Source organism: Erithacus rubecula (genome assembly GCF_903797595.1).
Source record: "Erithacus rubecula genome assembly, chromosome: 19".
NCBI lineage: Eukaryota > Metazoa > Chordata > Aves > Passeriformes > Muscicapidae > Erithacus > Erithacus rubecula.
This window is the reverse complement of record NC_136671.1, coordinates 13,007,710-13,031,490: the sequence shown is the minus strand read 5'-3', so window position 1 is coordinate 13,031,490 and position 23,781 is coordinate 13,007,710. Positions and strand designations below refer to the sequence as shown.

The 23,781-nt window shown below is 47.4% G+C and overlaps 1 protein-coding gene across 4 annotated transcripts in view; it reads left to right on the top strand.

The window, feature by feature from the left end:
* The first annotated feature begins 237 nt into the window (after nt 1-237).
* The window catches only part of RIMBP2 (RIMS binding protein 2), a 91,731-nt gene continuing 68,187 nt past the window's right edge, over nt 238-23,781 (top strand). Inside the window, exons 1-2 of one of the 4 annotated variants that reach the window (XM_079322129.1) lie at nt 238-657; nt 20,078-20,212. The gene's annotated coding sequence lies outside the window, so the exon portion shown is untranslated. The remainder of the gene's footprint in view (nt 658-20,077; nt 20,213-23,781) is intronic. The other 3 variants (XM_079322127.1, XM_079322130.1, XM_079322128.1) reach the window with 3 other exon arrangements.

Genomic DNA, 23,781 nt, shown 5'->3' with positions numbered 1-23,781 from the left:
TGCTCTGGAGAAACCGGGAGCAAAAAAACAACGAGAAAACGACTGAAGCTGGGTTTCTAAAATTTAATTTATTTAAAATCTTTCCCTGAATGCCCTCGGAGCGTGTCCCGGTCCCGCTGGGGAGATGCCGCTGCCCCCGGAGTTGTGTGGGGCCGCGGCAGCGCCGGGAAGAGGCGCGGCGGTGGGTGGGATGCTCCAGGTAATCTGCTTAATTCCCTTCAGCATCGGCGCTCCTGCGCCTGCCATTGGGCGGCGGAGGGAAAAACCAGCGAGCGCCGCGATTGGCGCTGCTGCGCTCGGCACAGGCCGGAGCTGACCCGGCCGCGGATCCTGCGGCACACCGCGCCGGGATGTGAGCGCCGGCAGCGGCAGCCGCTGCAGGCACCGCTCAGGAGCCGAAAGCCATCTTGGGGCGCTGCCACCGCCCTCAGGCTCCCCGGGCTCCCCGGGCTCCCCGGGCTCCCCGCTCCGCGATGATGCGCGCCCGGCTCCGCGCCCGCCCGTGAGCGCCGGACCGAGCCGCGGCCGAGCCGCCCGCAGCCGCTGCGAGCCCCGATGAGCCCGGAATGAGCCCGAAACGAGCCCGCAATGAGCCCCCCGTGAGCCCCCCGTGAGCCCCCCGCGAGCCCCATCGCCCTCCGCACCGCCCGAGACCAGGTACGGGGGGATCGCACCCCCAGAACCGCCGGGGACGGGAGGGGATGGGATGGGATGGGGATGGAATTGAGATCCTGATGGGGATGGGATCCTGCAGGGATGGGGATGAGGATGGAATGGGGATGGGATCTGGATGGGGATGGGAATGGGATGCAGATCCGGATGGGGATAAGGATGTGTGCCCGGGGGGAGAGCCCCCTCCGGCACGGGTAACTCTGATGGCAGGCAGGCAAACTTTACCATTCCGCAGCGATTCGGTGATGCCCTTCACTGAATCTTCCCTCCTAGGTGCTGCTCTGAATAATAAAATGTGCATCGTGCACGAGCACTAGGTAAAAGGATTAAACTCTTGCTAGATTATTCCATCCTCCCTCCGACTGATGTTTAATCTGATGTCATTTCCCTGTCACTTTTCGGGTTTCCGATGAAATAAAAGCCATTTTGGCAGGTCTGTGGCTGTGTTTCTGCCCCGGATTGGTGTCTGTGGGCAAAGCTGGGGGTGCCAGCGGCTGTGGCTGCCCCCAGCCCCGAGCACATCTCCTCTGGATGTGTTCGCCTTGCAAATGTGGATTGTCGTGTCATGGCAAAGTCATCACTGGCTGCTCCTCCACACAGCCCCTGGCCCTGCAAACGTGTGCCGTTTGTCTGGCACCTAATGCTAAATTCCCCTCGTTGCAAGCCAATACCTCATCCTTTTTTCCCAGAACGGTGACATTTGCAGATGACACAGGCAGACACTCGTGTGCGTGGACACTGTGGGTAGCAGGGCTGGGGGATGTTCTGCAGGCGAGCCCAGAACGGAACAATAACATTTCATTATTGGCATTCCCGGTGAATGAGCTGTGCTCGCTGCTCCAGGGGATGCTGCAGGGATTGTCCCCTCTCCCCCGAGCGGGCTGGCTCTGCTGGCGCTGGGCACGGGCTGTGCCTTCCCCCCAGCCATGTGATGATGCTCGATGTGATGCTCGGCATTACAGATGTGCAGGGGCTCCGTGCAGCTGTGGCTCTGGAGAATCGCAGTGCACTGACAGCCTTGGGGTTTCTTTGCAAAGCTGCTGCTGCCTGTTCTGCTCGTGGTGAAACGCTGCTGGGCTGTTCTGTGCAGTGCAGGTAGTGATGCAGGGTTTAAATTAAAAATAACTCAGCAGAATAACTTCTTAGTGAGTCTTGACACTGCATCTGGCAAATGCAGAGTCTGCTTCTTAACGGGCTGGATGCATTTTGAAGAAATACCTAAATACGATGCCTTTGGTTGTAACATTGAGAATTGCACTGAGTATTCTGTGACAGGGGAAGAATACCATGATTGTTATCAGCCAAATAAAAATAGGGACTATTGCTTAGCAAGACAGAGGAGCTGCCTTAAGAAAACAGCATGAAATACTGAAAAAATACTGAAGCATAGATCAAGCAGGAGAGGGGAAGTTACAGCATGCCCATAAATTGAATATGATAAAAAGATACCAGTATATGGCCCTGATATGAAAGTAGTCACTTCGTATTTTAGGGTTTTGTAACATTTTATTTTTATTTTTATTAGAGGAGGGGTTTCAAGTCTGCCCAGCTGGCAAACAAAGAAGGTAATTCAGATGTAATATTACAGATGTCAGCCAGGACTCACCACTGTAGACAGCCTTTGAAATCCATATGTGCTCCTTCTACTGCCTTAAAGGAGGTTGGGACCTTTTTAGCTTATTTATCTTTGTGACTCCTTTTTGATCTGAGGATCCTGATCAGTGGCTTTGTGCAGAGTGTTTAATAGAGAAAAGGCTGACTCCAGATGAAAGCAGTGAGGTGCCATGCTGTGTGCAGGCTGGAGAGCAGCCCTGGTTTCCCTGCTCACATACCTGGATAGCTCCAGCTGCTAAAGCCCAGCATGACTGCAGGCCAGAGGCAGTGACCAGGGGCACTGTGTTACTCCAGCTTTGTCTCTGTCTCTGCCTGGAGCACCTTTCTGAGAAAGGCAGTCTGTTGAAATTTCCAGAATTAAAACCAAGTTACAGCTCTAAGTGGGTTTTGGGGGTAGGAAAAGTGAGTGGAACAAAATAAGGGGCAGTGCACTGCCACAGATTTCTGCTTGAAAATGGCCTGGACTGCTGCTAAATGCTGGTTTAGTCAGCTGGCAATTGCAAGCTCAGAAATCAGAAATATCTCTGTACAATGTGACCAAATGCATGTACAAGCTGCATGTGAACTGCACTGGACAAACTGATCTCCTGGATCTGCACCTCTGCTGCAGCTCTGAGATGTGCTCTCACTGTGTGCAGGCACTGCTGGTTACAAGCTGTGTGACAATGAGAGTATCACTAAATGAGAATATCAGCACAACAGGGCTCTTGTTTCAAAGCCCTGAACCCTTCTGGCTGCCACAGGAGAAAAGAGAAGCCTGTGATCACTGGGTAATTCACATCCTGGGCTGTTAAGGGATTCCTTCTCGTGTGCCAAATGCCCCCCAGATCAAAATTAAATATCCAGGATCTCACTGACTTCACTCTGCAATGAGGAGCCAGCTGGCCATGCACCAGTGTCCTGTGCCTCCAGTATTCCTGTGGAGTGAGGCCTGTGTGACAGTCAGGGCTGTTTGTCATTTCTCTGAAGTGTTTCTGGGCCCCAGCCCTGCTATGGAATATGTCACAGCTGAAATGTCTGTTAGTCACCACTTTTTTACTGGGACTTATTTTTGGGTTATTATTCAGCAAAAGCTTCTGACTAAACTGGAATTCTGTGTCAATCCTTTGTTTCCCTCTTCCATGGCCAATATCCTATTCTGACAGAATGTCAAACTGCACAGATAACAATTCCTTGTTTGGAAAGTCTCTCTGTGCATAGGACCAAGGAACTGGAACCCATCTCAGATTTTCTGGAGAGCACCTGGTGCCCTGGTGATGACGTCTCTGCTGTTCTGTTAGAATAGCATTTGCTGTGAGAATTGAAAAATATATCCCAATATCCACACTTGGCTAGTGCTTGGTCAGGAAATCAGAGTGGGGCTCTGGTTCTGTGAATGGCTCTGAGCAAAGCATTTGGTATCTCCTGGGCTCTGTTCTCCTTCTGTAAATGGGAATAATAATGAACTCTTTCCAGTACATTCTATTTATTTTATCTGCTTAGGAAATGAGATTTTCAGACCAAATACTGTTTTTTCCATCATGATGCTGAATCCCAGCAGAGGCTTCTAGATGCTACTTATAAATCACTTGACAGCCTGCACTGTGTGTTGTTGATCTATAGAAGGATATTGCTGAGTGCCAGAAGAATTGGAATTTGTTCTGAGGTTTCTGGAATAGCATTTCATTAGCTAAATTCCCTGCTGTGCTCATGGCTGTGTCCAGGTGGGAGTGCAGAGCCTCATTCCCCTGCTGGTGGCAGTGGTTTGGTAAAAACATTTACAGTGCAGGGTCTCCACACAGGGAATGGGACTGTGGGCCTGGTTTTTGCTTTTATATACATATATATATATATATATAATTATAATTGTCATAAAGCTTTCCATTTTCTGTTACAAACAGGCTTGATTTCTAGAGCAGAGGCATTGCTGAGCCCAGTGCTGGCTGCCCAGCAGCAGCACAGGGTGTTCCTGTGAACAGGCAAGAGGAAGGAGAATAAAAGAGCCTGGCTCAGATTCTCTTCCCTGCTCTCATTGAACCCTCTTCCATTTTCCCTTCAGAGACCATCCTGCAGCCAGCTCCTCTTGCTCAAGGCCTGATGTGACCACAGGGAGCTGTGGGCTCCATCAAATCCACCCCCTTCCTTTCACGGCATTTATTTTCTTTCACTGAGGAGCACAAATCATTTTTACAGACAGCCTCATCAAGTTTTTACACTGGATGTGTGATAGATAAAATTACAATAATACTCCCCCTTGCCAGCTTTGGAAGGAAAACAAGCCTGTCTTGAGCAGGTAACTTGTTCAGCGTTGGCTAGAAAAGTCCTAAATCAAGGCTAATTCCTCCAGAATAGGGAATTTATTCTGGACGTTACCTTTTTCAGATGCTGCTGAGTATTTCTGTATCTCCTTCCATGCAGGAGCTGAGAATGCTCTTTGTTCCTCTGAATGGGAATGGATGGATGGATGATGGATAGATGGATGATGATGGATGATGGAGATGGATATGTGATGCTGGATGAGGATATGGGATGGATGATGGTCAGGATGATGGATGGATGGATGATGGATGGATGATGGAGGATGGATGGAGATGGATGAGGATGGATGATGGATGGATGACTGATGATGGAATGGATGGATGATGGATGATGGATGGATGATGGATGGATGGATGATGGATGATGATGGATGAGGATGGCTGGGCTGATGGATGATGAATGGCTGATGGATGGATGATGGATGATGGATTGATGGATGGATGGATGATGGATGGATGGTGATGGATGGATGGATGGATGATGGATGATGGATGGATGGATGGATGGATGGATGGATGGATGGATGGATGGATGGATGATGGATGGATGGATGATGGATGGATGGATGGATGATGGATGGATGATGGATGGATGGATGATGGATGGATGATGGATGGATGGATGATGGATGGATGATGGATGATGGATGATGGATGGATGATGGATGATGGATGGATGGATGATGGATGATGGATGATGGATGGATGATGGATGATGGATGGATGATGGATGGATGGATGATGGATGGATGATGGATGATGGATGGATGATGGATGGATGGATGATGGATGGATGGATGATGGATGATGGATGGATGATGGATGGATGATGGATGGATGGATGATGGATGATGGATGGATGATGGATGATGGATGATGGATGGATGGATGGATGGATGGATGATGGATGGATGATGGATGGATGATGGATGATGGATGGATGATGATGGATGGATGGATGGATGGTGGATGGATGGATGGATGATGGATGGATGGATGATGGATGATGGATGGATGATGGATGGATGATGGATGATGGATGGATGGATGGATGGAGGATGGATGGATGATGGATGGATGGATGATGGATGATGGATGGATGATGGATGATGGATGGATGATGGATGGATGGATGGATGATGGATGGATGATGGATGGATGATGGATGGATGGATGGATGGATGGATGGATGGATGGATGGATGGATGATGGATGATGGATGGATGGATGATGGATGGATGGATGATGGATGGATGGATGGATGGATGATGGATGGATGATGGATGGATGGATGGATGGATGGAGGGATGGATGGATGGATGGATGGATGGATGATGGATGGATGATGGATGGATGATGGATGATGGATGGATGGATGGATGGATGGATGGATGGATGGATGATGGATGGATGGATGATGGATGGATGGATGGATGGATGATGGATGGATGGATGATGGATGGATGATGGATGGATGGATGGATGATGGATGGATGATGGTGGATGATGGATGGATGAATTATGGATGATGGATGATGGATGGATGGATGATGGATGGATGATGGATGGATGGAGATAGCTGGTGGTGCCAGGGCTCAGGGGGATGAAGCTCCCAGGTGTCCCTGTGACCAGCACAGGTACTGACCGTGGTCCCTGTGCTGATTTCCCTCGGTGACACTCACAGCTTCTCCTCTTGCTAGAGCCTGGCCCTGCTCTCCCCGCTGTCCTGCCCCAGCCCTGCCAGCTCCAGAGCCCTGGCAGTGTTCCCTGCCAGCTCCAGCAGCGTTCCTCCCCTTCTCTCTTGTTTACTGCTTGCTAATTAAATTTTGTAGGTGGCAGTTTGAAATCTTAGTGGGACAAGTCATGTGACTGCTAATGCTCTGCAGATCTCTATTACATAACCTTTAAGTAGTTTGGGAAAATGTGCTTGTGTCATGCCTGGCCTGACATAAGGCTCTGTCTGAAGGCAGCAGTCTGATCAGGTTTTTTATGTAGGATGACTGTAGAAATCTTGTGGATGGTTTGTTCTGGCACAGGATTCGTGCCCTGGGCTGTCAGGTCAATGTGTTCCCTGGCTCTGCAGCCAGCTCTGCCCTCGCTGCAGGGCAGGGAGGGAGGGGCAGCATTCCCACCCCCTGCCCTTCCAGAGCCCTGCTCCTGCTCACAGTCAGTGAAATTCAGGATCCCCTGCCCTTCCAGAGCCCTGCTCCTGCCCACAGTCAGTGAAATTCAGGATCCCCTGCCCTTCCAGAGCCCTGCTCCTGCCCACAGTGAGTGAAATTCAGGATCCCCTGCCCTTCCAGAGCCCTGCTCCTGCTCACAGTCAGTGATTCAGGATCCCCTGCCCTTCCAGAGCCCTGCTCCTGCCCACAGTCAGTGAAATTCAGGATCCCCTGCCCTTCCAGAGCCCTGCTCCTGCTCACAGTGAGTGAAATTCAGGATCCCCTGCCCTTCCAGAGCCCTGCTCCTGCTCACAGTGAATGAAATTCAGGAGCCCCTGCCCTTCCAACTCCATGGAATGCCAGTGTGGATGTTATAAAATTTTATAAAACTCACAGTAATAATGTCCTGTACAGCCACTGCTGGCAAGGGAGGGGCAGTTTGGGGGAATGAGCTCTCTTCCCTCTCTCTTGCCCCACTGTGCTTTGTGGAACTAAAATTTATTCTGTTCCACAAAACACTCCCAGGACCTTTAGTCAAACCGTGGTGCCACTTGGTTTAAGGGCATTCAGGGCCCATGCTGCTTTGAGAAGGTTTCCTCACCCTGATTTGCTGTAACTAAGTAACAGGAAATTTTCCCTAATGCAGCTGGGTTACGTGTGGATGGAACTGGCTGCAGAGAATTGGAAATTATGGTTTGAAAGAAGGTTTTTTCCACCAGGAAAGGTGTCTGGAGCAAAGTATCCCTTGCTCTGCTGCTCCCCTTGGGGTTTTCCCTGCCTGGTTTGCCCTCTTCAGCTCTGTGTGCTCCTTCCCAAGTCAGATCAGATCCTGTAGCATTTGCCAGGCTACTGAATGAGGAAGGGAGAAATGGAGAGGCTTAAAAAACACCCAGTGAGATGGTGGAGTGGAAAACAAAGAATTAGAAGGTGGCATCGGTTTATTTTCCATGTGTGTAAAGGGATCCTGCTGCTGTCTGGACTTGCATCATTTGGTGATTGTGAGTTCAGAAGTGCTCTCTGTTAAACACTGCTGAGTTTTACTAATTAGTTTTACTAATTCCTTTTCTTTGGTACTGGCTGTGTCCTCAGTAACCCATCACAATTTATCTTTCCACAAGCTTGTCATTTGTGAGCTCCTCCCCTTCCAAAATAAAACTCCCATGGAAGAAAAAGGGACTGTCCTTGCCACATCTGCCTCCAGGGTAAAAATGGGATTTTGCTTGTGGTGTTGCCAAGACCACAGAATTTTCACAGGAAAAATGCAGATTTGAGGCATGTAGCACTATTTACTTCTTGTTCCCTGCAACTTTCATTAAAAGTGTAATTGCTGGCATTAAGCAGGCAGAATAATGCATGCCTGTGAGCTGCATGCTCCTAGAGGCCCATGGCACTCCTATTATCAGGATTTCTGATTTTTTGCAATAACTTCAGGGCTGGAATGGGTTTTTTCATAATGCCTTGGTGCAATGTATCCTATTCAGATATGTGGTAATCTCCTCACGTGTGTGAGTCCCACTGCTGCAATCCAAGTGTGCATGGGAAAAATGCATTTGGATTTTTATCCTTCCATCAAACCTGCTTTAGGGGATGAAGTCCCACAGGAACGTTTAACCATCACTACCCATCATTACTGGATTGATAATAAACCACTATTACATAAATAATAAAAACAGCAAGTAAATACTTCAGGGGAAATATCACAATATCTCACTTGGTGTTTCTTGTCTCTTCAAATTGCCAGGCACATTTGGAAGGGCAGGAGAGCAGTGTGAGACACAAACCCCATTATTTCCATCATCCATAATTAAAACCATTTACAAAGAGTGTGGAATAGTTAAAGCACCTCTGAAAGCTCTGGCTTTTGGTGTCAGTGTAGGATTTGTGCTCAGGAAGGAGGAGTTGGGACTGGAAGAAGCCAGAAGAAAGGGCTGCATGAATAAACCAGCAATCTGGGGAGCTCAGTTATGAAACACCAAAAGAGCTTTTTCCTTGCTGTCTAACAGTGCCCAAATGGCCAGGTGGGTCTGAGTCCATCACTGAGGGTGACTCAAGCACAGCCTTGGTGCTGAGTGCTCCAGTTCAAACAGCAGAGGGGCCAAGGAGTGCCCAGGAATGCTCATCCTCGGTGGAACAAAGCACAGCCTCTGCCTGAGCTTTAACTCAGCCTGTTTTCACCCTGAGTGCTCCCTGGGCTTGTTCTCTGCTGAATTCAGTAATTCCCAATGCACCCTTTCTCCAAGTGCTGCATGGATGTTATTTATGTAAAAAACCCTTTTCACTTTTGCAGTCTTTCCATGGTGCCTCTGGTACTTTTCTCAGTGTAGGTGGCTGGATATTTTTCAATTCCTAACTAAGAGCTACGTGTGCTCTGGAAGTCCAAGGTTCCTCCTGCTCTCTCAGTGCCATATTATCTGTGAATAATTCTGCTATTCATTTTTAGCATTTTCCCAAAGATGTTCTTGGGAAAAGCAGAATTTCATTTTGAGTTGTTATTCCCTTGGGGGCAGACACATTGGGTTATTACTTGTACTGTCTCAGTGCTTCAGGCAGAATGTTTGTGCCAGACTTCTCTCCATGAAGGCAGAACAGAAAGTCATGCTAATAATTGGCTGCACTGGGGTAAACTCCCCTGCTGCTGATCTGCATTTTGCCATTATTTTGTGTTTCCTAGATGTGTGCTGTTGCCTGTCCTGGGGGACTCTGCCCTGCCCATTTTCAGCCTGGAGAGGCTCAGAGCAGTCCTGCAGATGAGCAGCACTCTCAGCCAGGCTGTGTGTGCCTGGAGCTGTGCACAGCTCCCTGCTGCCTCCAGGCACTGCTGCTTGATGCTGCATGTTCAATATTCCTCAGCAGGTGAAGGGAGCTTTCCATGGCTCTCATTGGCCTCTGTCTGGGCAGTCCTGGAATGCAGGGGCAGCATTTTCCTCCCCAAGCACAGGGTGAATGCTCAGCAGTGTTAGATGCACTCCAGAAGTGGTAAATGCACGATTTACAGGCTTCATTTTGTGTTTCATGGATTCAGGGGATGCACTTTGCCTTTCAAGGTCCTCACAGCCATGAATTAGCTAAGTCCTATGCACATCTCCTAGGTGAGGATGGTTATTGTCCCCATTTTGTTCAGAAGGGTACAGGGCTGCACCAAGATTCTGCAGTGAGTCAGTGGCAGAGCTGGGAATCCAGACTGGAAGTGCTGCCCACACCAGAGCTCTGCTCTGGATAAACTCACAGGAGATGTGTAGGTTTCTGTGCAATGCACAGCAAACATCCCCAGTCATTTCCTGATGCATGCATTAAAAACAAGTGAACAACCAAGAGAAAATAAAACCCCAGCAGTTGTGTAGTGGCAAGTGAAGGGATGGAAGAACATTTAGTGCAGAGGGCACCAATACTTTGATTGAGGGCAGGAAGGTGTGTGAGGCTCATTTTGGAAATCCTCCTTTCATCTCCTGGTCTCCAAGCTAATTTCTGGGGATGGGATCTGGGTTATGCAGGCCTGTGATGGGTGATGGAGAGGGATGTTAGATCAGCTGCTGCAACCTTAAAAATAAAGAAAAGATTCTTTCTTCAGCTGAGAGGAAATTCTCCTGCTCCTAAAAATCCTGCTGGGAATCAAGAGCTTGCTGGAGGTTTCCAAGCAAGGGCTCTTTCAATGAAAATCAGGACAGGGTTTGTCTTCCTTTTTTCCTAGAGTTCAGAAGAGAAAGTGTATTTAAAGACATCCCTTCTCTTCTGACAGGAAGAGTGGCTTGAATTTAGCATGCTGCCTGCTCTGCAGGTCCATTAATGCAACCAGACACTGCAGGCACCAGGCTGCAGGGATCACCTGAAACCAAACCAAACTCACCTCTCCTTCTGCAGCTCTCCTGCTTTCCCTCCAGGGTGCTCACCCAGGAACGTGCCAGGTGATGGAATCGTGTGGGAGGGAGGGAGAAAGAGCAAAACACCCTTTCTAGAGAAGTGTTTATATTAATTCAAGTCAGAATTTAAGTTTGAGCTCAGTCAGTGCAGAATGCTTTAGACAGGTGTTTATTAACAAGTGACACTGGCAGTGATAAATAGCAAAGATATCCAGGAGAAATAAAATTTAGTTACAAGTAAAAATACTGCAACCACATTCCTTAAACGATGGGAAGCAGGAAATTGCAAGGAATCTCAATTTCATTAACTGGATCAAAGAGGAAGATAGATGTGACTTGCATATCAGCAATTCTGCAGTTGGCTTCTGCAGGATGCAGATGGAGCTGCAGAAAAAGAAAATCCTTCAACTAATCTTCACATCACTTAACAGGGAAGTCACAGGGAATTGATTGTCTGAGTGTGGGCTGGGAAGATTCAGGTGCTGGAGCTGCACTCAGAGCTGCCCTGAGCAGGGCTGGGAGCACAGCAGAGCAAACAGGGAAATTGGTATTTGTTAGTGTGATGCAGTGGCTGTTGTTAAAATTTGAGATATAAAAGCTTTTGCTGAATGGGGCTGTGGCAGCTTTGCCATGTGGGCATCCTCTGTGCTTCTATGAACCTGAATGTGAGGTCTGCTAATATATGAAATATTCTGCATTTTACTGTTAAAAAGAATGTTCCAGAGCATTGAACATTAATGGATATCTGGTGCTCATCCAGGTTTGTCCAGGTTTGGGTTGAGTTAATGCAAAGGTTCCCTGCAGTCTGTGCAGAATGGTTCTGAGCACAGCAGGGATTTCTCACCCCACTCTCCCAGGACTTTCACAGAGGGTGAAAATGCAGAAATCAGCCAGCCTTCTGCTCAATAACCTTCTTCTAATTTGGAAATTAGGTAAATTATTTGATACTTTATGGAAGAAATACTCAGTAGTATAGACATGTCTCTTGCCTCTTCATCTTAGTTTATCCTTGTGAGTTTAATAGCAGAGTGTTAAAGAGCAATAAATGAAGCAATCATTCCATCTAGATAGCCAGATTTGGGTTTTTCCCAAGAAACTCATTTCTTGCTCTGGCCACAGGATTTATGGGCACATTCTGTGGTGCTGTGCTTTTGGAGACTTCCAAAAGTGGTTTTGAGATTAACACAGCACCATGAGTCATTTCCATCAGAGCTTCCTGCCCAGAAGGTACCAAAGTTGCTTTGAATTTTTTCATAAAAAAACTTTGACAGCAGACTCTCACTTTGAATTTGGGATAGATTTCTGCAGATAGGTGTTTAACTAATTAAATTCAGAGCAATTTGGCACAGCAGCTAAAAATATGGGAACCCTCCAGCCTGCAGTGCTTTGGAGAATTGGTGTCAGTGCAGCAAGAGCCTTATGAAAACCAGAGTGACTGAGAAATTGTTAAACTGTTAAAAACAATGTGAGATTGGCTGCAGGAAGGAGGAAATGAAGGGCAGGGGAAGCAGTTTGCTCAGTGGAGTCCCAGCTGTGCTCAGTTTTGTGAAGTTCCACTGGAGGAGGAAGGGTTTGTGTGCTAAGGAGAGCTCAGAGCCATGGTGATCCCAGATGGAAAACAGTGGGAAAGTATTTAATAGCTCATAGGGTAATATAGGTGCTGAAGATGTTGTTAGTGTTCCAATTAGAAAAAGAAAAAAAAAAAAAAGAAAAGCCCAGTCCTTATCTTTGCTCCTTCACTTGGAAGGAAATATTTCACTTTGCCACACAGTTCCCTTACCAAATCAAAGCAAATAACAGCTTTTCTGCTTTCCCTTGGTTGGTGTGAGCCTTTCATTGCTTATCAGGGTTTTCCCTGTCCACTTGCACTCCTTTTCTCATCCTGGTGATGCAGGCTCTGGGTGTTTCTGTTCCAGTGCTGGGACTGCCTGGGCAGCTCCCATTGCTCTTTCTTACTTTGAGCTGCAAGTGACAACTGGGCTCTAATTGTTAAATTTATTTATTAAATATCAAATCAACAAATCAACATTGACACCCAAGATCACCATTCACCCAAACTGTGCAATGAGCCTCAAGCTAAACTTTGCATTTTCAGTCGTGTTTCCCCTTTGCTGTCCTGGTGGGAATTGTTCAGCCTGGCTGATATTGGAAGGTTGTTTGAACAGAGAGATGAGGATTTTTTTGTCTGATGACAAACAGGTCTTATTTATTATTTATCTTTATTCCTGATGCTGTGAAAGAGCTGGCAGCCCCCAGAGCAGTTTCACTGCTGGGGGAAGGGAGATTATTGAGGGCAACAACCTTCCACACCCAGGCCAGAAAATGTGTCTGTGTCTGCATTTCCAGCAGAGGTTTGTGTCTGGCACCACTCTCAGTTCACAAGGAACAAGGTTTTTGATTTTAGCTGGAATAGCAGGTTGAAGCTGCAGCTCTGCCAGGCTCTGCAAACCCAAACCCTGCACAGCCCCAGAGGGAGGCAGGAGCTGAGCAGAGCACAGCCCTGGGTGGGACGGGGTGTGCAAACCCCCAGTGACACACCATGGAGCGGGACAACAGGGCACAGCCCCGTGGAAAACCCAAATAATTCAGAGGGAAACCCACTCACAGTGCCCACTGTGCTATAGCTCCCTCCCCAAGTCTGAAATGTGGAGAAAACCCTGTGCAACTCCACCAGGTGTCATCAGTGGAGTATTTTGGGATGTTGCCTTGTCTAACCAATTAGCACATTTTGTTGCATGATTCCACAAATTATTCAACAGGAGGCTGTGATTCTTTTGGAGCCCACTTTCCATTTCCCAGTGACAGCTTGCCTGCAAAACCCCCAGAATCATCATGGCTCAGAATTATTCCTACCCAGCTCACTGTGTGTGTTTCTGATAGAGTTTGGATTTTATTTATCTTGTGATTACCTCCCTTTCAAGCATCCAGGTATTGCAGGGCAGTTCTTTAAGCATTTTTCTCTCCTGTGTGCATTTGCTGTGCTCCCCTGGCTTGCTGTGGATTGAGAGGCTCATTCTGAGCTGGAACTCGGGGGAATTTCCTGCATGGCCAGAATGGGAACATTCCCTTGTGAAAAGCACATTTGGGCTGGAAAGGGGCACAGGTGAAGGATGCAGAGTGGAGCATTTGTATTACCTGGGGAATTACTGCCTGGAGATCCCTGAGCCTTCCTGTGCTGCCAGGCAGAATAACAGAAACTTCAGCAAGCTGGGTATCAAACTCCAGGGAGGAGCATAAATTCAGTTTAATTAAAGGCACTGACTCAGCAGGAAGATTGTGTAGCCAGAACCTTTGATGTGCTTTGATCTGCTGCTGGTGCAAGCCCAGTCACAGATGAGCAGACTCTCAACATCTTTGCTCTCTCCACTCTGACATCTGTGCTGCTGTACTCCCCCTTTGTTTTTTATTTCATAAATAATATTCACAACACTGAAGCGTGGTTCCATGTGCTGCCTGTGGTCCTGTCATCATCCTGAATTACTTTTTTAATCAGTTTTCAGAGCCTGGAAAAGTCTGAAATTCTCCCGTGTCTGTGTCCCACAACAGACCCCAAAAAGAAAAGGTTTTAGGACACTTCCTTACGTGTCTGGATTCATAAATTACTAAAATTCCAGGTTAGTGCTCCTTTCCTTCCCAAATTTTCCTTTGGTGGAATTTCCCCCGTGTCATGAATATTTTCAGTTCCCTCTTCAGTGCACACAGAGCTCTCACAGCTCCCAACCTGCAATTACAGCTCTCCCTCATGAATATTTGAGTGGCAGCTCAGCTTTCAGACAGGGTACAAGGATCAAGCTTTCTGACCTTTTGTTAATTTGCTCACTGAAATAGGATTCCTGTGGTCTCCTTTTTTGTACTTAAGAGAAGAAATTTGCATAGGGGGTGTTGGCTTTGCTCATTTTTGTTGCTAATTTCCTTTTGGTACATTTGTTCCAGTAGATCTTAAAGCAAGAAGTCACAGGATCATGGTTCTGTAAACCTCACCTGAACAATTTGGGTTTTTCTCTGTTTGTTCTGAGCTTACTGTGGATATTCCAAAGGCAGGGATGCTGGCAGCTCCTGGGCAGGGGCTGGAACAAACCCTGGGCAAGTTCTGCTCTTGGCCCTGCACTTCTGCCAGTTGCTCTTTGTTTCTTATTTCATATCCAGCCCTAAATGAATGGACACAGCTGGAAAGTTGATTAAAGAATGGCTTAATTAAAGGTTGTGATTAAACTAGTGGAAGAAATGGCAATGGAATTGAAGATCCAGGATGAGCCAGTGTGATGCAAAGGCTGATGTGTTGGGGCAGTAATCTGTATGAAATAATTGATTCTGAGCCATCAGTCTTTTCTAATGAGATTAAGGACGAGGTGGCACGATCCTGCTAATTAATTTGTTTTGTGGCTTTGAAATGTGATGTCCTGCACTGCCAGCAGGGATGAGCTTGGAGTGTCCCTGATGTTATAAATGAGAAACAAAAGTCTCAATATCCAGCAAAACTTAGATTGTTTTATTTTATACAGACAGAGCAAAGCAGGGCTGGGGAATGTGAGGGGTCAGTGCCCACTCCACACTAAAGCTTGTTTGCAATCCCTTTATAGTCTGGTTTTCCCATTGTAATTAATAATTGTTGTTTTTTGCTGTAATAATTTTACCAGGTAAGCCATGGTGGTCAAATAAACATCTGTAAAGTCTCTGGGCAATAGTCAGTCTCACAGATAACCATCTGGCCTTGGTAGATAAAACCAGCAAAAATTGGGAAGTCTGGTCTTTGTGGATAGGCAGCATTGATCACACAAAGGGAGGAAGTCTGAGCTTGCAAGATCTATCAGACTATTGGAAAGTGATTTTGCAAGCTGGCAGCAGATACAAATTATTTAGAAAACATAATATTCATAACAGGGGATTTAAAACAGAATGATTTAATTAAGTATTTCCCTCTGTCTAGCTTCACTTCAGTCCTAAGTACTCTGGTTTATACAAACTCCAACACTTTTATGATTAACATGAATCTTTTATCAATCATCACACTAACCTAAAAAATTAACAGTGCTCCTAATCCAAGGCTCATCTCATTGTTACCTACTCACACTTACTAGTAATCAATTGTAATAAATCAGTCACAGACAGCAAATGGAATGTATCAGCCTGGTTAGTGTCTGTATTAAGTGTGTCTTTCTCTGCACACACCCATAGTGCACATTGTAATATTGCTGATTATTGCACTAATGCTGAATGCTTGCACTGATAGAGGCAAAGGGAAAAGACATCAAAAGCAGAGGGAGGTCAGGAAAATCCTTTCCATTTAAGAGGAAAGATTGAAATGTGTTTTGTGAAGGATTTATTGAAGTCTTGCATTACAAGCTCAACATTTGAGCATTGCTCCAGCAGAGTGCTGACAGAGCTGTTGACATTTCCCTTGCATGCTGGATGTTGTTGTCTGTGCTGACTCCTGCATCACCCTGCATCCATCACTTGCAACTCAGGACCAAAGTCAATTCTGAGTTATTGAGCTCATAAAGAGGAGACAGTGACAGCACCTTTCAAATGAGTGAATGTCACAAGCAGATTCATTGACCTGCTGGGAGTGACCCATCCTGTTTTGTGAGCTCTGCTGTGCAGTTTTTGCCCCTCAGAGAGTGACCCATCCTGTTTTGTGAGCTCTGCTGTGCAGTTTTTGCCTCTCAGAGAGTGACCCATCCTGTTTTGTGAGCTCTGCTGTGCAGTTTTTGCCTCTCAGAGAGTGACCCATCCTGTTTTGTGAGCTCTGCTGTGCAGTTTTTGCCCCTCAGAGCTGTGGCAGTGCCCAGAGCAGCAGCCTGGCACTCAGCTCAGCAGGGATTTTCCTAGAGAGACTTTCCAGTTCTCCAGCAAACTCTCCTCTGTGTGTGTGGCAGTGATCTCTGGCAAAGGCCAGCTCCCCTTGCTGCTCCTGTCACCTGAAACTTGCAGAGTGAAAACCCTGCCAGGGTTATAATCACCAGCTGATGGCTCTGGCAGGATTTCCACCTGCATTCACAGACACTGCAGGTACCAATCTGTCAGTCTGGAACTCTTTCCCTGCCACACTCAGAGAGCCCTAAGGGAAGGCTGGGATTCCACAGGAATGGTGGTAACTGCAAAACAACCCTGGACTGCAGATCCTGTGCTGGACCTTGCAGGTTTTGTGCCCATCCCAGTGCCCATTGACACTCCTGCAGCAGAGACTCCCAGGTGTGAATGTGCTTCTCTGCTTTGGTTCATTCTGTAAGAAACTCTGCCACCTCTCAAACCAACCTGCACTGCATGCAGTGGCTCCTCAGAACAGATCCTTCCCCAGAGCAGAGCCAGCCTGCTCCTCAGTGATCAGGCAGGTCCTGGCAGGATTGAATTTCATCCTGCTCTGCTGACACCAGGCAGCCACTGGCTCTGCTCAGGACACTCATGCATAACTAAAAGATCTGGGAGGATCCATCCCCTGCTGACTGATTCCCAATTCCCAGGGCAGGCCTGGGGGATCCATCCCCTGCTGAGTGATTCCCAGATCCCAGGGCAGGTCTGGGAGGATCCATCCCCTATTGAATGATTCCCATGTCCCAGGGTAGGTCTGGGGGATCCATCCCCCATTGAGTTATTTTTATTCCCCAATTCCCAGGGCAGGTCTGGGGGTTCCATCCCCTATTGAGTGATTCTTATTTCCCATGTCCCAGGGCAGGTCTGGGGGATCCATCCCCTATTGAGTGATTCCCAATTCCCAGGGCAGGTCTGGGGGATCCATCCCCTATTGAGTGATTCCCAATTCCCAGGGCAGGTCTGGGGGATCCATCCCCTATTGAGTGATTCTTATTTCCCATGTCCCAGGGCAGGTCTGGGGGATCCATCCCCTATTGAGTGATTCCCATGTCCCAGGGCAGGCCTGGGGGATCCATCCCCCATTGAGTGATTCTTATTTCCCATGTCCCAGGGCAGGTCTGGGAGATCCATCCCCCATTGAGTGATTCCCGTGTCCCAGGGCACAGCCTGGTGCTGGCTCCAGAATTAGGTTTGTGCTGATGAAGACACCAAGCATTATGTAAGTAAAGGCATTTATAAATAGATGGCAATGTGGGGGTATGAGTGGAAGTGTCTGTCATTAACTCTGTGCAATCTGTCAGACTGCAACCTCTGATATTTAGCTCGTGCAATTCATATGCCTTGCCATTTTCTGTGTGGAGGGATGCTATCCAAAGGTATTTTTAGAACTCCATCCCAGGGAAAAAATAGTCTTTGGGAGAACTGATTCATGCTTCTCATCCTCTCCTTTTCTCTGTTCCATGATGGTTTTAGCACAGATCCAGGCTCAGAGGGGCTGTGCTGCTCTGTGGGACAGGGCCAGGTCTGCAGCTCAGCAGTGATTTGGATTAATGACATGGAGAGGGTGGGAGAAGCTCTGTGACCCTGCTGGGGATGGAGTCACTGGCTGTGCCCCTGGCTGTGCCCTGGCTGAACTGGGGGCTTCCAGCTGCCAGAGCAAGGGGGGATCCTGAGGAGGGCACTGGGACACCTTGGGCACTCACCTGCCTGCCAGGGAGGGTTTGGGGCACTCACCTCCCCACCAAGTTTAATTTGGCACACACCTGCCCACCAGGAAGGTTTATTTGGCACACACCTGCCAGGAAGGGTCTGTGGGCACACACCTGCCCACCAGGAAGGTTTATTTGGCACACACCTGCCCACCAGGAAGGTTTATTTGGCACACACCTGCCAGGAAGGTTCCCTGGGCTCAGGGAGGGGCTCAGAGGTGTTTGTGTGCAAGTTTGTGTGCCCCCTGAGGGGGCAGAGCTGCTGCCTGGGATGGAATCATTGCTGTTCCTGCTGGATTTTGGCACTTTGCAGGGAGGACAGGACCCAGGTGCTGTGTGCTGGCTGGGATGGAATCATTGCTGTTCCTGCTGGATTTTGGCAGTTTGCAGGGAGCAGGATTCAGGTGCTGTGTGCTGGGTGGGATGGAATCATTGCTGTACCTGCTGGATTTTGGCAGTTTGCAGGGAGGACAGGACCCAGGTGCTGTGTGCTGGCTGGGATGGAATCATTGCTGTACCTGCTGGATTTTGGCACTTTGCAGGGAGGACAGGACCCAGGTGCTGTGTGCTGGCTGGGAGGGAGTTGCTGCCCTGCTCTGCCTGCAGTGCTGGTCTGAGCCCCTCTGCCTCCCCTCCTGCCCCTCTGAACTGAAACCATCTCTGCAAAGGTGGGGGGCTCACCAGAATCTCATTGCTGAGCTTAATCTGCAGATCTTTCTACTCAGTTTTTTTTTAATTTTTATTTTGCTACCCAAACCAAACATCATGGAAAGGTGCCTTACTTCAGAGCCCTAATTGCAATGCAGTTTATTTCTGAAACTGCTTTTCCAATAGCTCCAACAACTTTGCACTTGGTTGTTTTGACCTGAATCTTGCCAAAAGAGGGCTGTGAGGACAGAGCATGTGGTTTGGAGTGGTGAAGACTCAGTGGGAAAGTGAGGATGCAGCAAAAGCTCTCACAGAGATCAGCTGCAAAGGTCCCTCTGTTTTTAACAACCTTTCCCCCTGTTTTTGTGTTTCTTGGAGAAGCAGCTCAAAATGCTGCAGGTGTTATTAAAATTGACTGACCTGGTGTGGGAAGGGAAGCTGAGGGAACCTTCACTGGATCCTTTCTGGAGTGATGGAGCTGAGCTGGGACCCTCTGGGCAGTTTCCCCACTGGCTGGGATTTCACCTCTCCACGTTCCCTGCTCTCCACTGGGTCATTTTGCAATTCTGTTTGCTTTCTGGCCAGACAAAAACTGCTTTGGGCAGAATGAAGCAGATTGGAGCTGTCCCAAGCTGAGGATCCTTCCAGTTTTCTCAGAAACACTTCAAAGGATATTGGCATGGAAATGTGGGGATTTGAGGGGGCTGTTCCCAAACCTTCTGAAAAGGAATTTGAGAATGTTTCCTTCACTGATTCCATCCAAAAAGATCTGAAATACCAAATTTGAAGATCCCTGTTAAGCTAAGGAGTACTGTGAGCTGAGGGGGTGGGACAGCAAAACCCTCCAGTATTTCTATTTGTGCCTTGCATTAACCTCTGCTGGAAATCTGGTTAATATACAGAGAGATTCTGGCAAACTTGCAGCTGTAATGATAAATATTGGACAGAATTTTCCTGCTTTGTTTTTATCCCTACATTCCTTAGAGAAGGAATTGAGACTGAATTTTTTCATTTGCCCTCTGAAATGATTTTCTTGCAGCATGCCAGTGATGATATCATTTAAGGCTTATTTTGGAGTTTTTTGCTGGACTTTGTTCTTGTTGCCTGCCATGACAAAAACGTTTATTCAGCAAGGCTGAATTTATTAATGTGGACTGGCTCTTACTGTATGCAATAGATAATTAACCATCACTTTCCTGCAGCTTTGGGGGCACATGCAGTGAAAAACCTGTTAATGAAACACCCAGTGCAGCAGAAGAGCAAATGCAGTGTCACAATCTGGCATTGACTCGTTTTCTGTCCTGCAGTTTGGAAATGATCCATCACGTCTGCAGCCTGCAGCTCCTCAGGGAATTTCTGAGCAGCCCTGGTTTGTAGAGGAGCCCCCACCCCAGTCCCATGTCACCACCCTAGGGCACGAGCATCACCTCTGGCAGCTTTCTGTAAGTTTTGCTTTGTTTGTGTTGTGTGGGAGAAGTTTTGTTCCAGCTTTGGGCTGGGTTTGGGGTTTGTTTGTTTGCACAGTTCAGGGGATTCCTGGGGGGATTTTGGGAGGGTTTAACTCCACCCTGCCCTGATTTCTCCTGCAGGTCAGTGATCCTTACCCTGCTTGTGAGGCAGCCTGAATTGAGAGTTTAGAATTCAGAATGAGACAAATAACTGCAGCAGAGTTCAGCTGCTGTCACAGCCTGCTCACCTGACCCTGACCAGCAGCACAAGCTCCAGGTGGATTTCTCTCTGCTTGTGCTTTTCCTGGTTTTCAGGCACTCTTTGCCTTTAGAGAAGTAACTTTTAAAGGTTTGCTGGTGCCCATCTCCTGGTGCTGAGTTATGAGGTGTAGTTCATGCACCACCTCTGATCTTCAAAGCACTCTGCCAACACTTACTAACAGAATAATTTAAATCAAATTGGTTTGAAAATACCATTTTTAAACCTTATGTCCTCACTCTTCTTCTTTGTACCTCACTGAACTACAAGTAAAGGTTTAAAGCTTTGCTTTAAGAGCCTGATATTTGAAGCTTGAGGTTCTAAATTTGGTGCTGGATTTGTCCATTTGAAGGATATGAGTTTGATTGCATCAGAAGTAATTACATTTAATATGACAAGAGATAAGTGCATAAATGTGATATTTTGAATGGCTGTTAATGCCTTCTTTGCATCTCTGCTTCTGAAAGGAGTAATTGCAGAGCAGGGATGTGAACTGAATGTTAAGGTCTGGTGAAAAGCATTTCTGGTTAAAAAAGTGGAGTCAATCTTTTAATGTTGTGTCAGATTTCCCTGGACAGGGAAAGGGAGGGAATGTTTGCAGAGCCAGCAAAAAAAAAAAACCCAAAAAAACTTAAGAAAAACCAAACCTGGGGGAAAGCTGGAGTCAGAGGATTTCACTGGACATTTCCTCCACACAAACAATTTGTGCCTTCAAGGAGCATGGAGTGTTACAGCATAAAGCAAAGTGCTTTGGTTTGGGTTTGGGTCCTGGCAGCAGAACAGAGAGATGATTGTTTGCAGCAGCTCTGAGTCCAGAATCGTGGCAGTAAACTCAATTTTACCTGGGTGATAAGCTTTTTGTTCCCTTGGCCTGCTGTGGTTCCCTCTTAGAAAACCCAGTTATAAATATAATATATATATATGAAAACCTGTGTAATAACCAAATCTGACCCCCAGGGCCAGGTTCCCTTTCAGAAAACTCAGTTATAAATACAATTTATATGTGCAAACCTGTGCAATAACCATTGCCTGCCCAGGTCAGAGCAGGAGGTGCTGAAACTGCAGCAGAAGGAGCTGCAGGCTGGTGGGGGATGGTTTTCAGTGGTGATGGGTCTGGGTACCAGGATAATGATGGAAATATGAATTCCCTGGTTGGAATGATGGATGTTTATCCAGGAAATGCTTACCTGCATTTCCTGCACACTGGGAGACCTTTAGCAGTGAAACCAGCAATGTCCATGGCCAAAGCCAGTCTCTGGGTTTTGCCAAGTGCTGATGTGGATTATAATGTACTTGAATTTTTCTAAGTTGGCATCTCTTTTAAGCATTTTTAAATATATGGCACTGAGTCCTAATGAACTTTACTATTCCATCATCAGTTTTGTCTCTGCATCATTGCAATGACTTGCTCAGTTTTTAATTTCTAGTGGTGTTTTCTAGATCAGCTACTACCTGTGCAAATGCAGAATTCTGCTTGGAGTTTATTGATACAGTGCCAGCAGAATAAAAGCTTTTCTTAGCTGCAGGCTATGGAGGAAACTTCCATCAGAGCCAGATCTTGATGGGGTTTTAAAAAGCATTTTTTCCTAATCCTATTTCAAGCAGGTCAGTCCATTCCTGGGTGAGTAGAAGCAGGAAAGGATCTTTAAGGGCCAGACAATGAGCCATGTCCAGCACAAGCTGGATTCAATTAGGAGCCAGGAAAGCAGCAGGGCTGGGAGCTGCAGGCACAGGGAGCCTTTTTATTCTGAATTATTGTTATTCTGAACAATCAGAATGTTCCTCCACCAGGGAAATGGAGGGGTCATCATTTGGACAAACATTTCTCTCTGTGTCCTGGAGAAGTTCTGATGATTAGATCCATAGCTCAGAGACACCAGACTGGCTAAAATCCACCAGAAGTGCTGGATCCAAACTCCAGTTTACATCAGAGTACAAACAGAGTGTGCAGCACTTTGTAAAATCACCTGGGAGAGGGATATTTCAAATTAAATCCCTCTCTGAATGTGGATATCAGAGCCTGGGATGAGCCCATGTGCATCAGGGATAAATGGTGAGCTGGGGAAAAGCATATTGAGTGTCAGAAAGATGCTGAAAACCATTTCTGAGCTGTCCCTTTGGATCAGGTGCAGGCAGCAGAGCTGGGATGTGTGAACAGGAGCCCCAGTGTGTGTTCAGATCACAAACTGCTGTCCCAGCCTGTGCTTAGCACTCATGCATGTTTCATATCTGCATCCCTGCCTGGGGACCTCAGCAGGATTCCAAATGCAGGAGGTGCTTCACTGACAAATGTTGGCCTGAAAAAAAAAAAAAAAAAATTAAAAAATCCTTCTGTGAGGAGTTTGAAGCTGACAAGGTAAGGCATGCAGAATGCTGGTGTTGGGATCAAAAGCAGCCACACAGCTACAAGCTCCTGTCGCTGAGTTTTGAATTTCCATGGCAAATTGAGCTGCCATTGAAATGGAAGTGCCACATTTCTCAGCACTGTCCTTCAGCAGCTCCCTTGCAGCTCAGAGCCTTTGCTGTGTGCCAGGAAATAGAACTCTCCAGTCTGGCACAGTGGTGAGGGTGGGATGGGAGGCAGAGAGACCAGGGCAGGGCAATTCTGCTCCTCTTTAAACAGCTTGGGGGTGCATCTCAGATTTGGTGAGACTGTCATCCTGCCCCCCCAAAAGCATTTTTAATGGGTTAAAATGGAGTGTGTGGGGCTGTGGGTGCCCTCAGAGCTCCCCAAGGCAGAGCTGGGGGATGTGTGTGACAATGTCTGAGTGATTCCCACTGGGAGCAGCTGGGACAGCCAGCACTCCAAGGGCAGAGGGAAATCAGCTCTGGAATGACCAATTTGGGGTTTCTGCTCTCCTTCATGGGAAATCAGCTCTGCAGTGACCAATTTGGGGTTTCTGCTCTCCTTCCTGGGAAATCAGCTCTGCAGTGACCAATTTGGGGTTTCTACTCTCCTTCCTGGGAAATCAGCTCTGCAGTGATCAGTTTGGGGTTTCTGAGTCAGGCTGTGGCTTAGAGATGGGAGTGGTGCTGGTTTTAGTTTTTCTCCCAGGGATTTGGTGCAGGAGCACTGGAGGGCAGCTGGCTGAGCTACTGCCCTGCCAGTGCCTTGTTTTCCCTGTGGATCATCAGGGAACTCCCATCTGCTCCCTCCCATCACCACTTTCACTACAGGACCAGTGTGTGTGATCATCTCTCCTCTTCCTGTGCCAAGTCTGCTCAGCCACAGGACACAAGAGCAGTGTGCACTGGAAGGTGCTGAGTGTGGGGAGCAGGGAAATGCAGGAGGTGCAGTGAGATC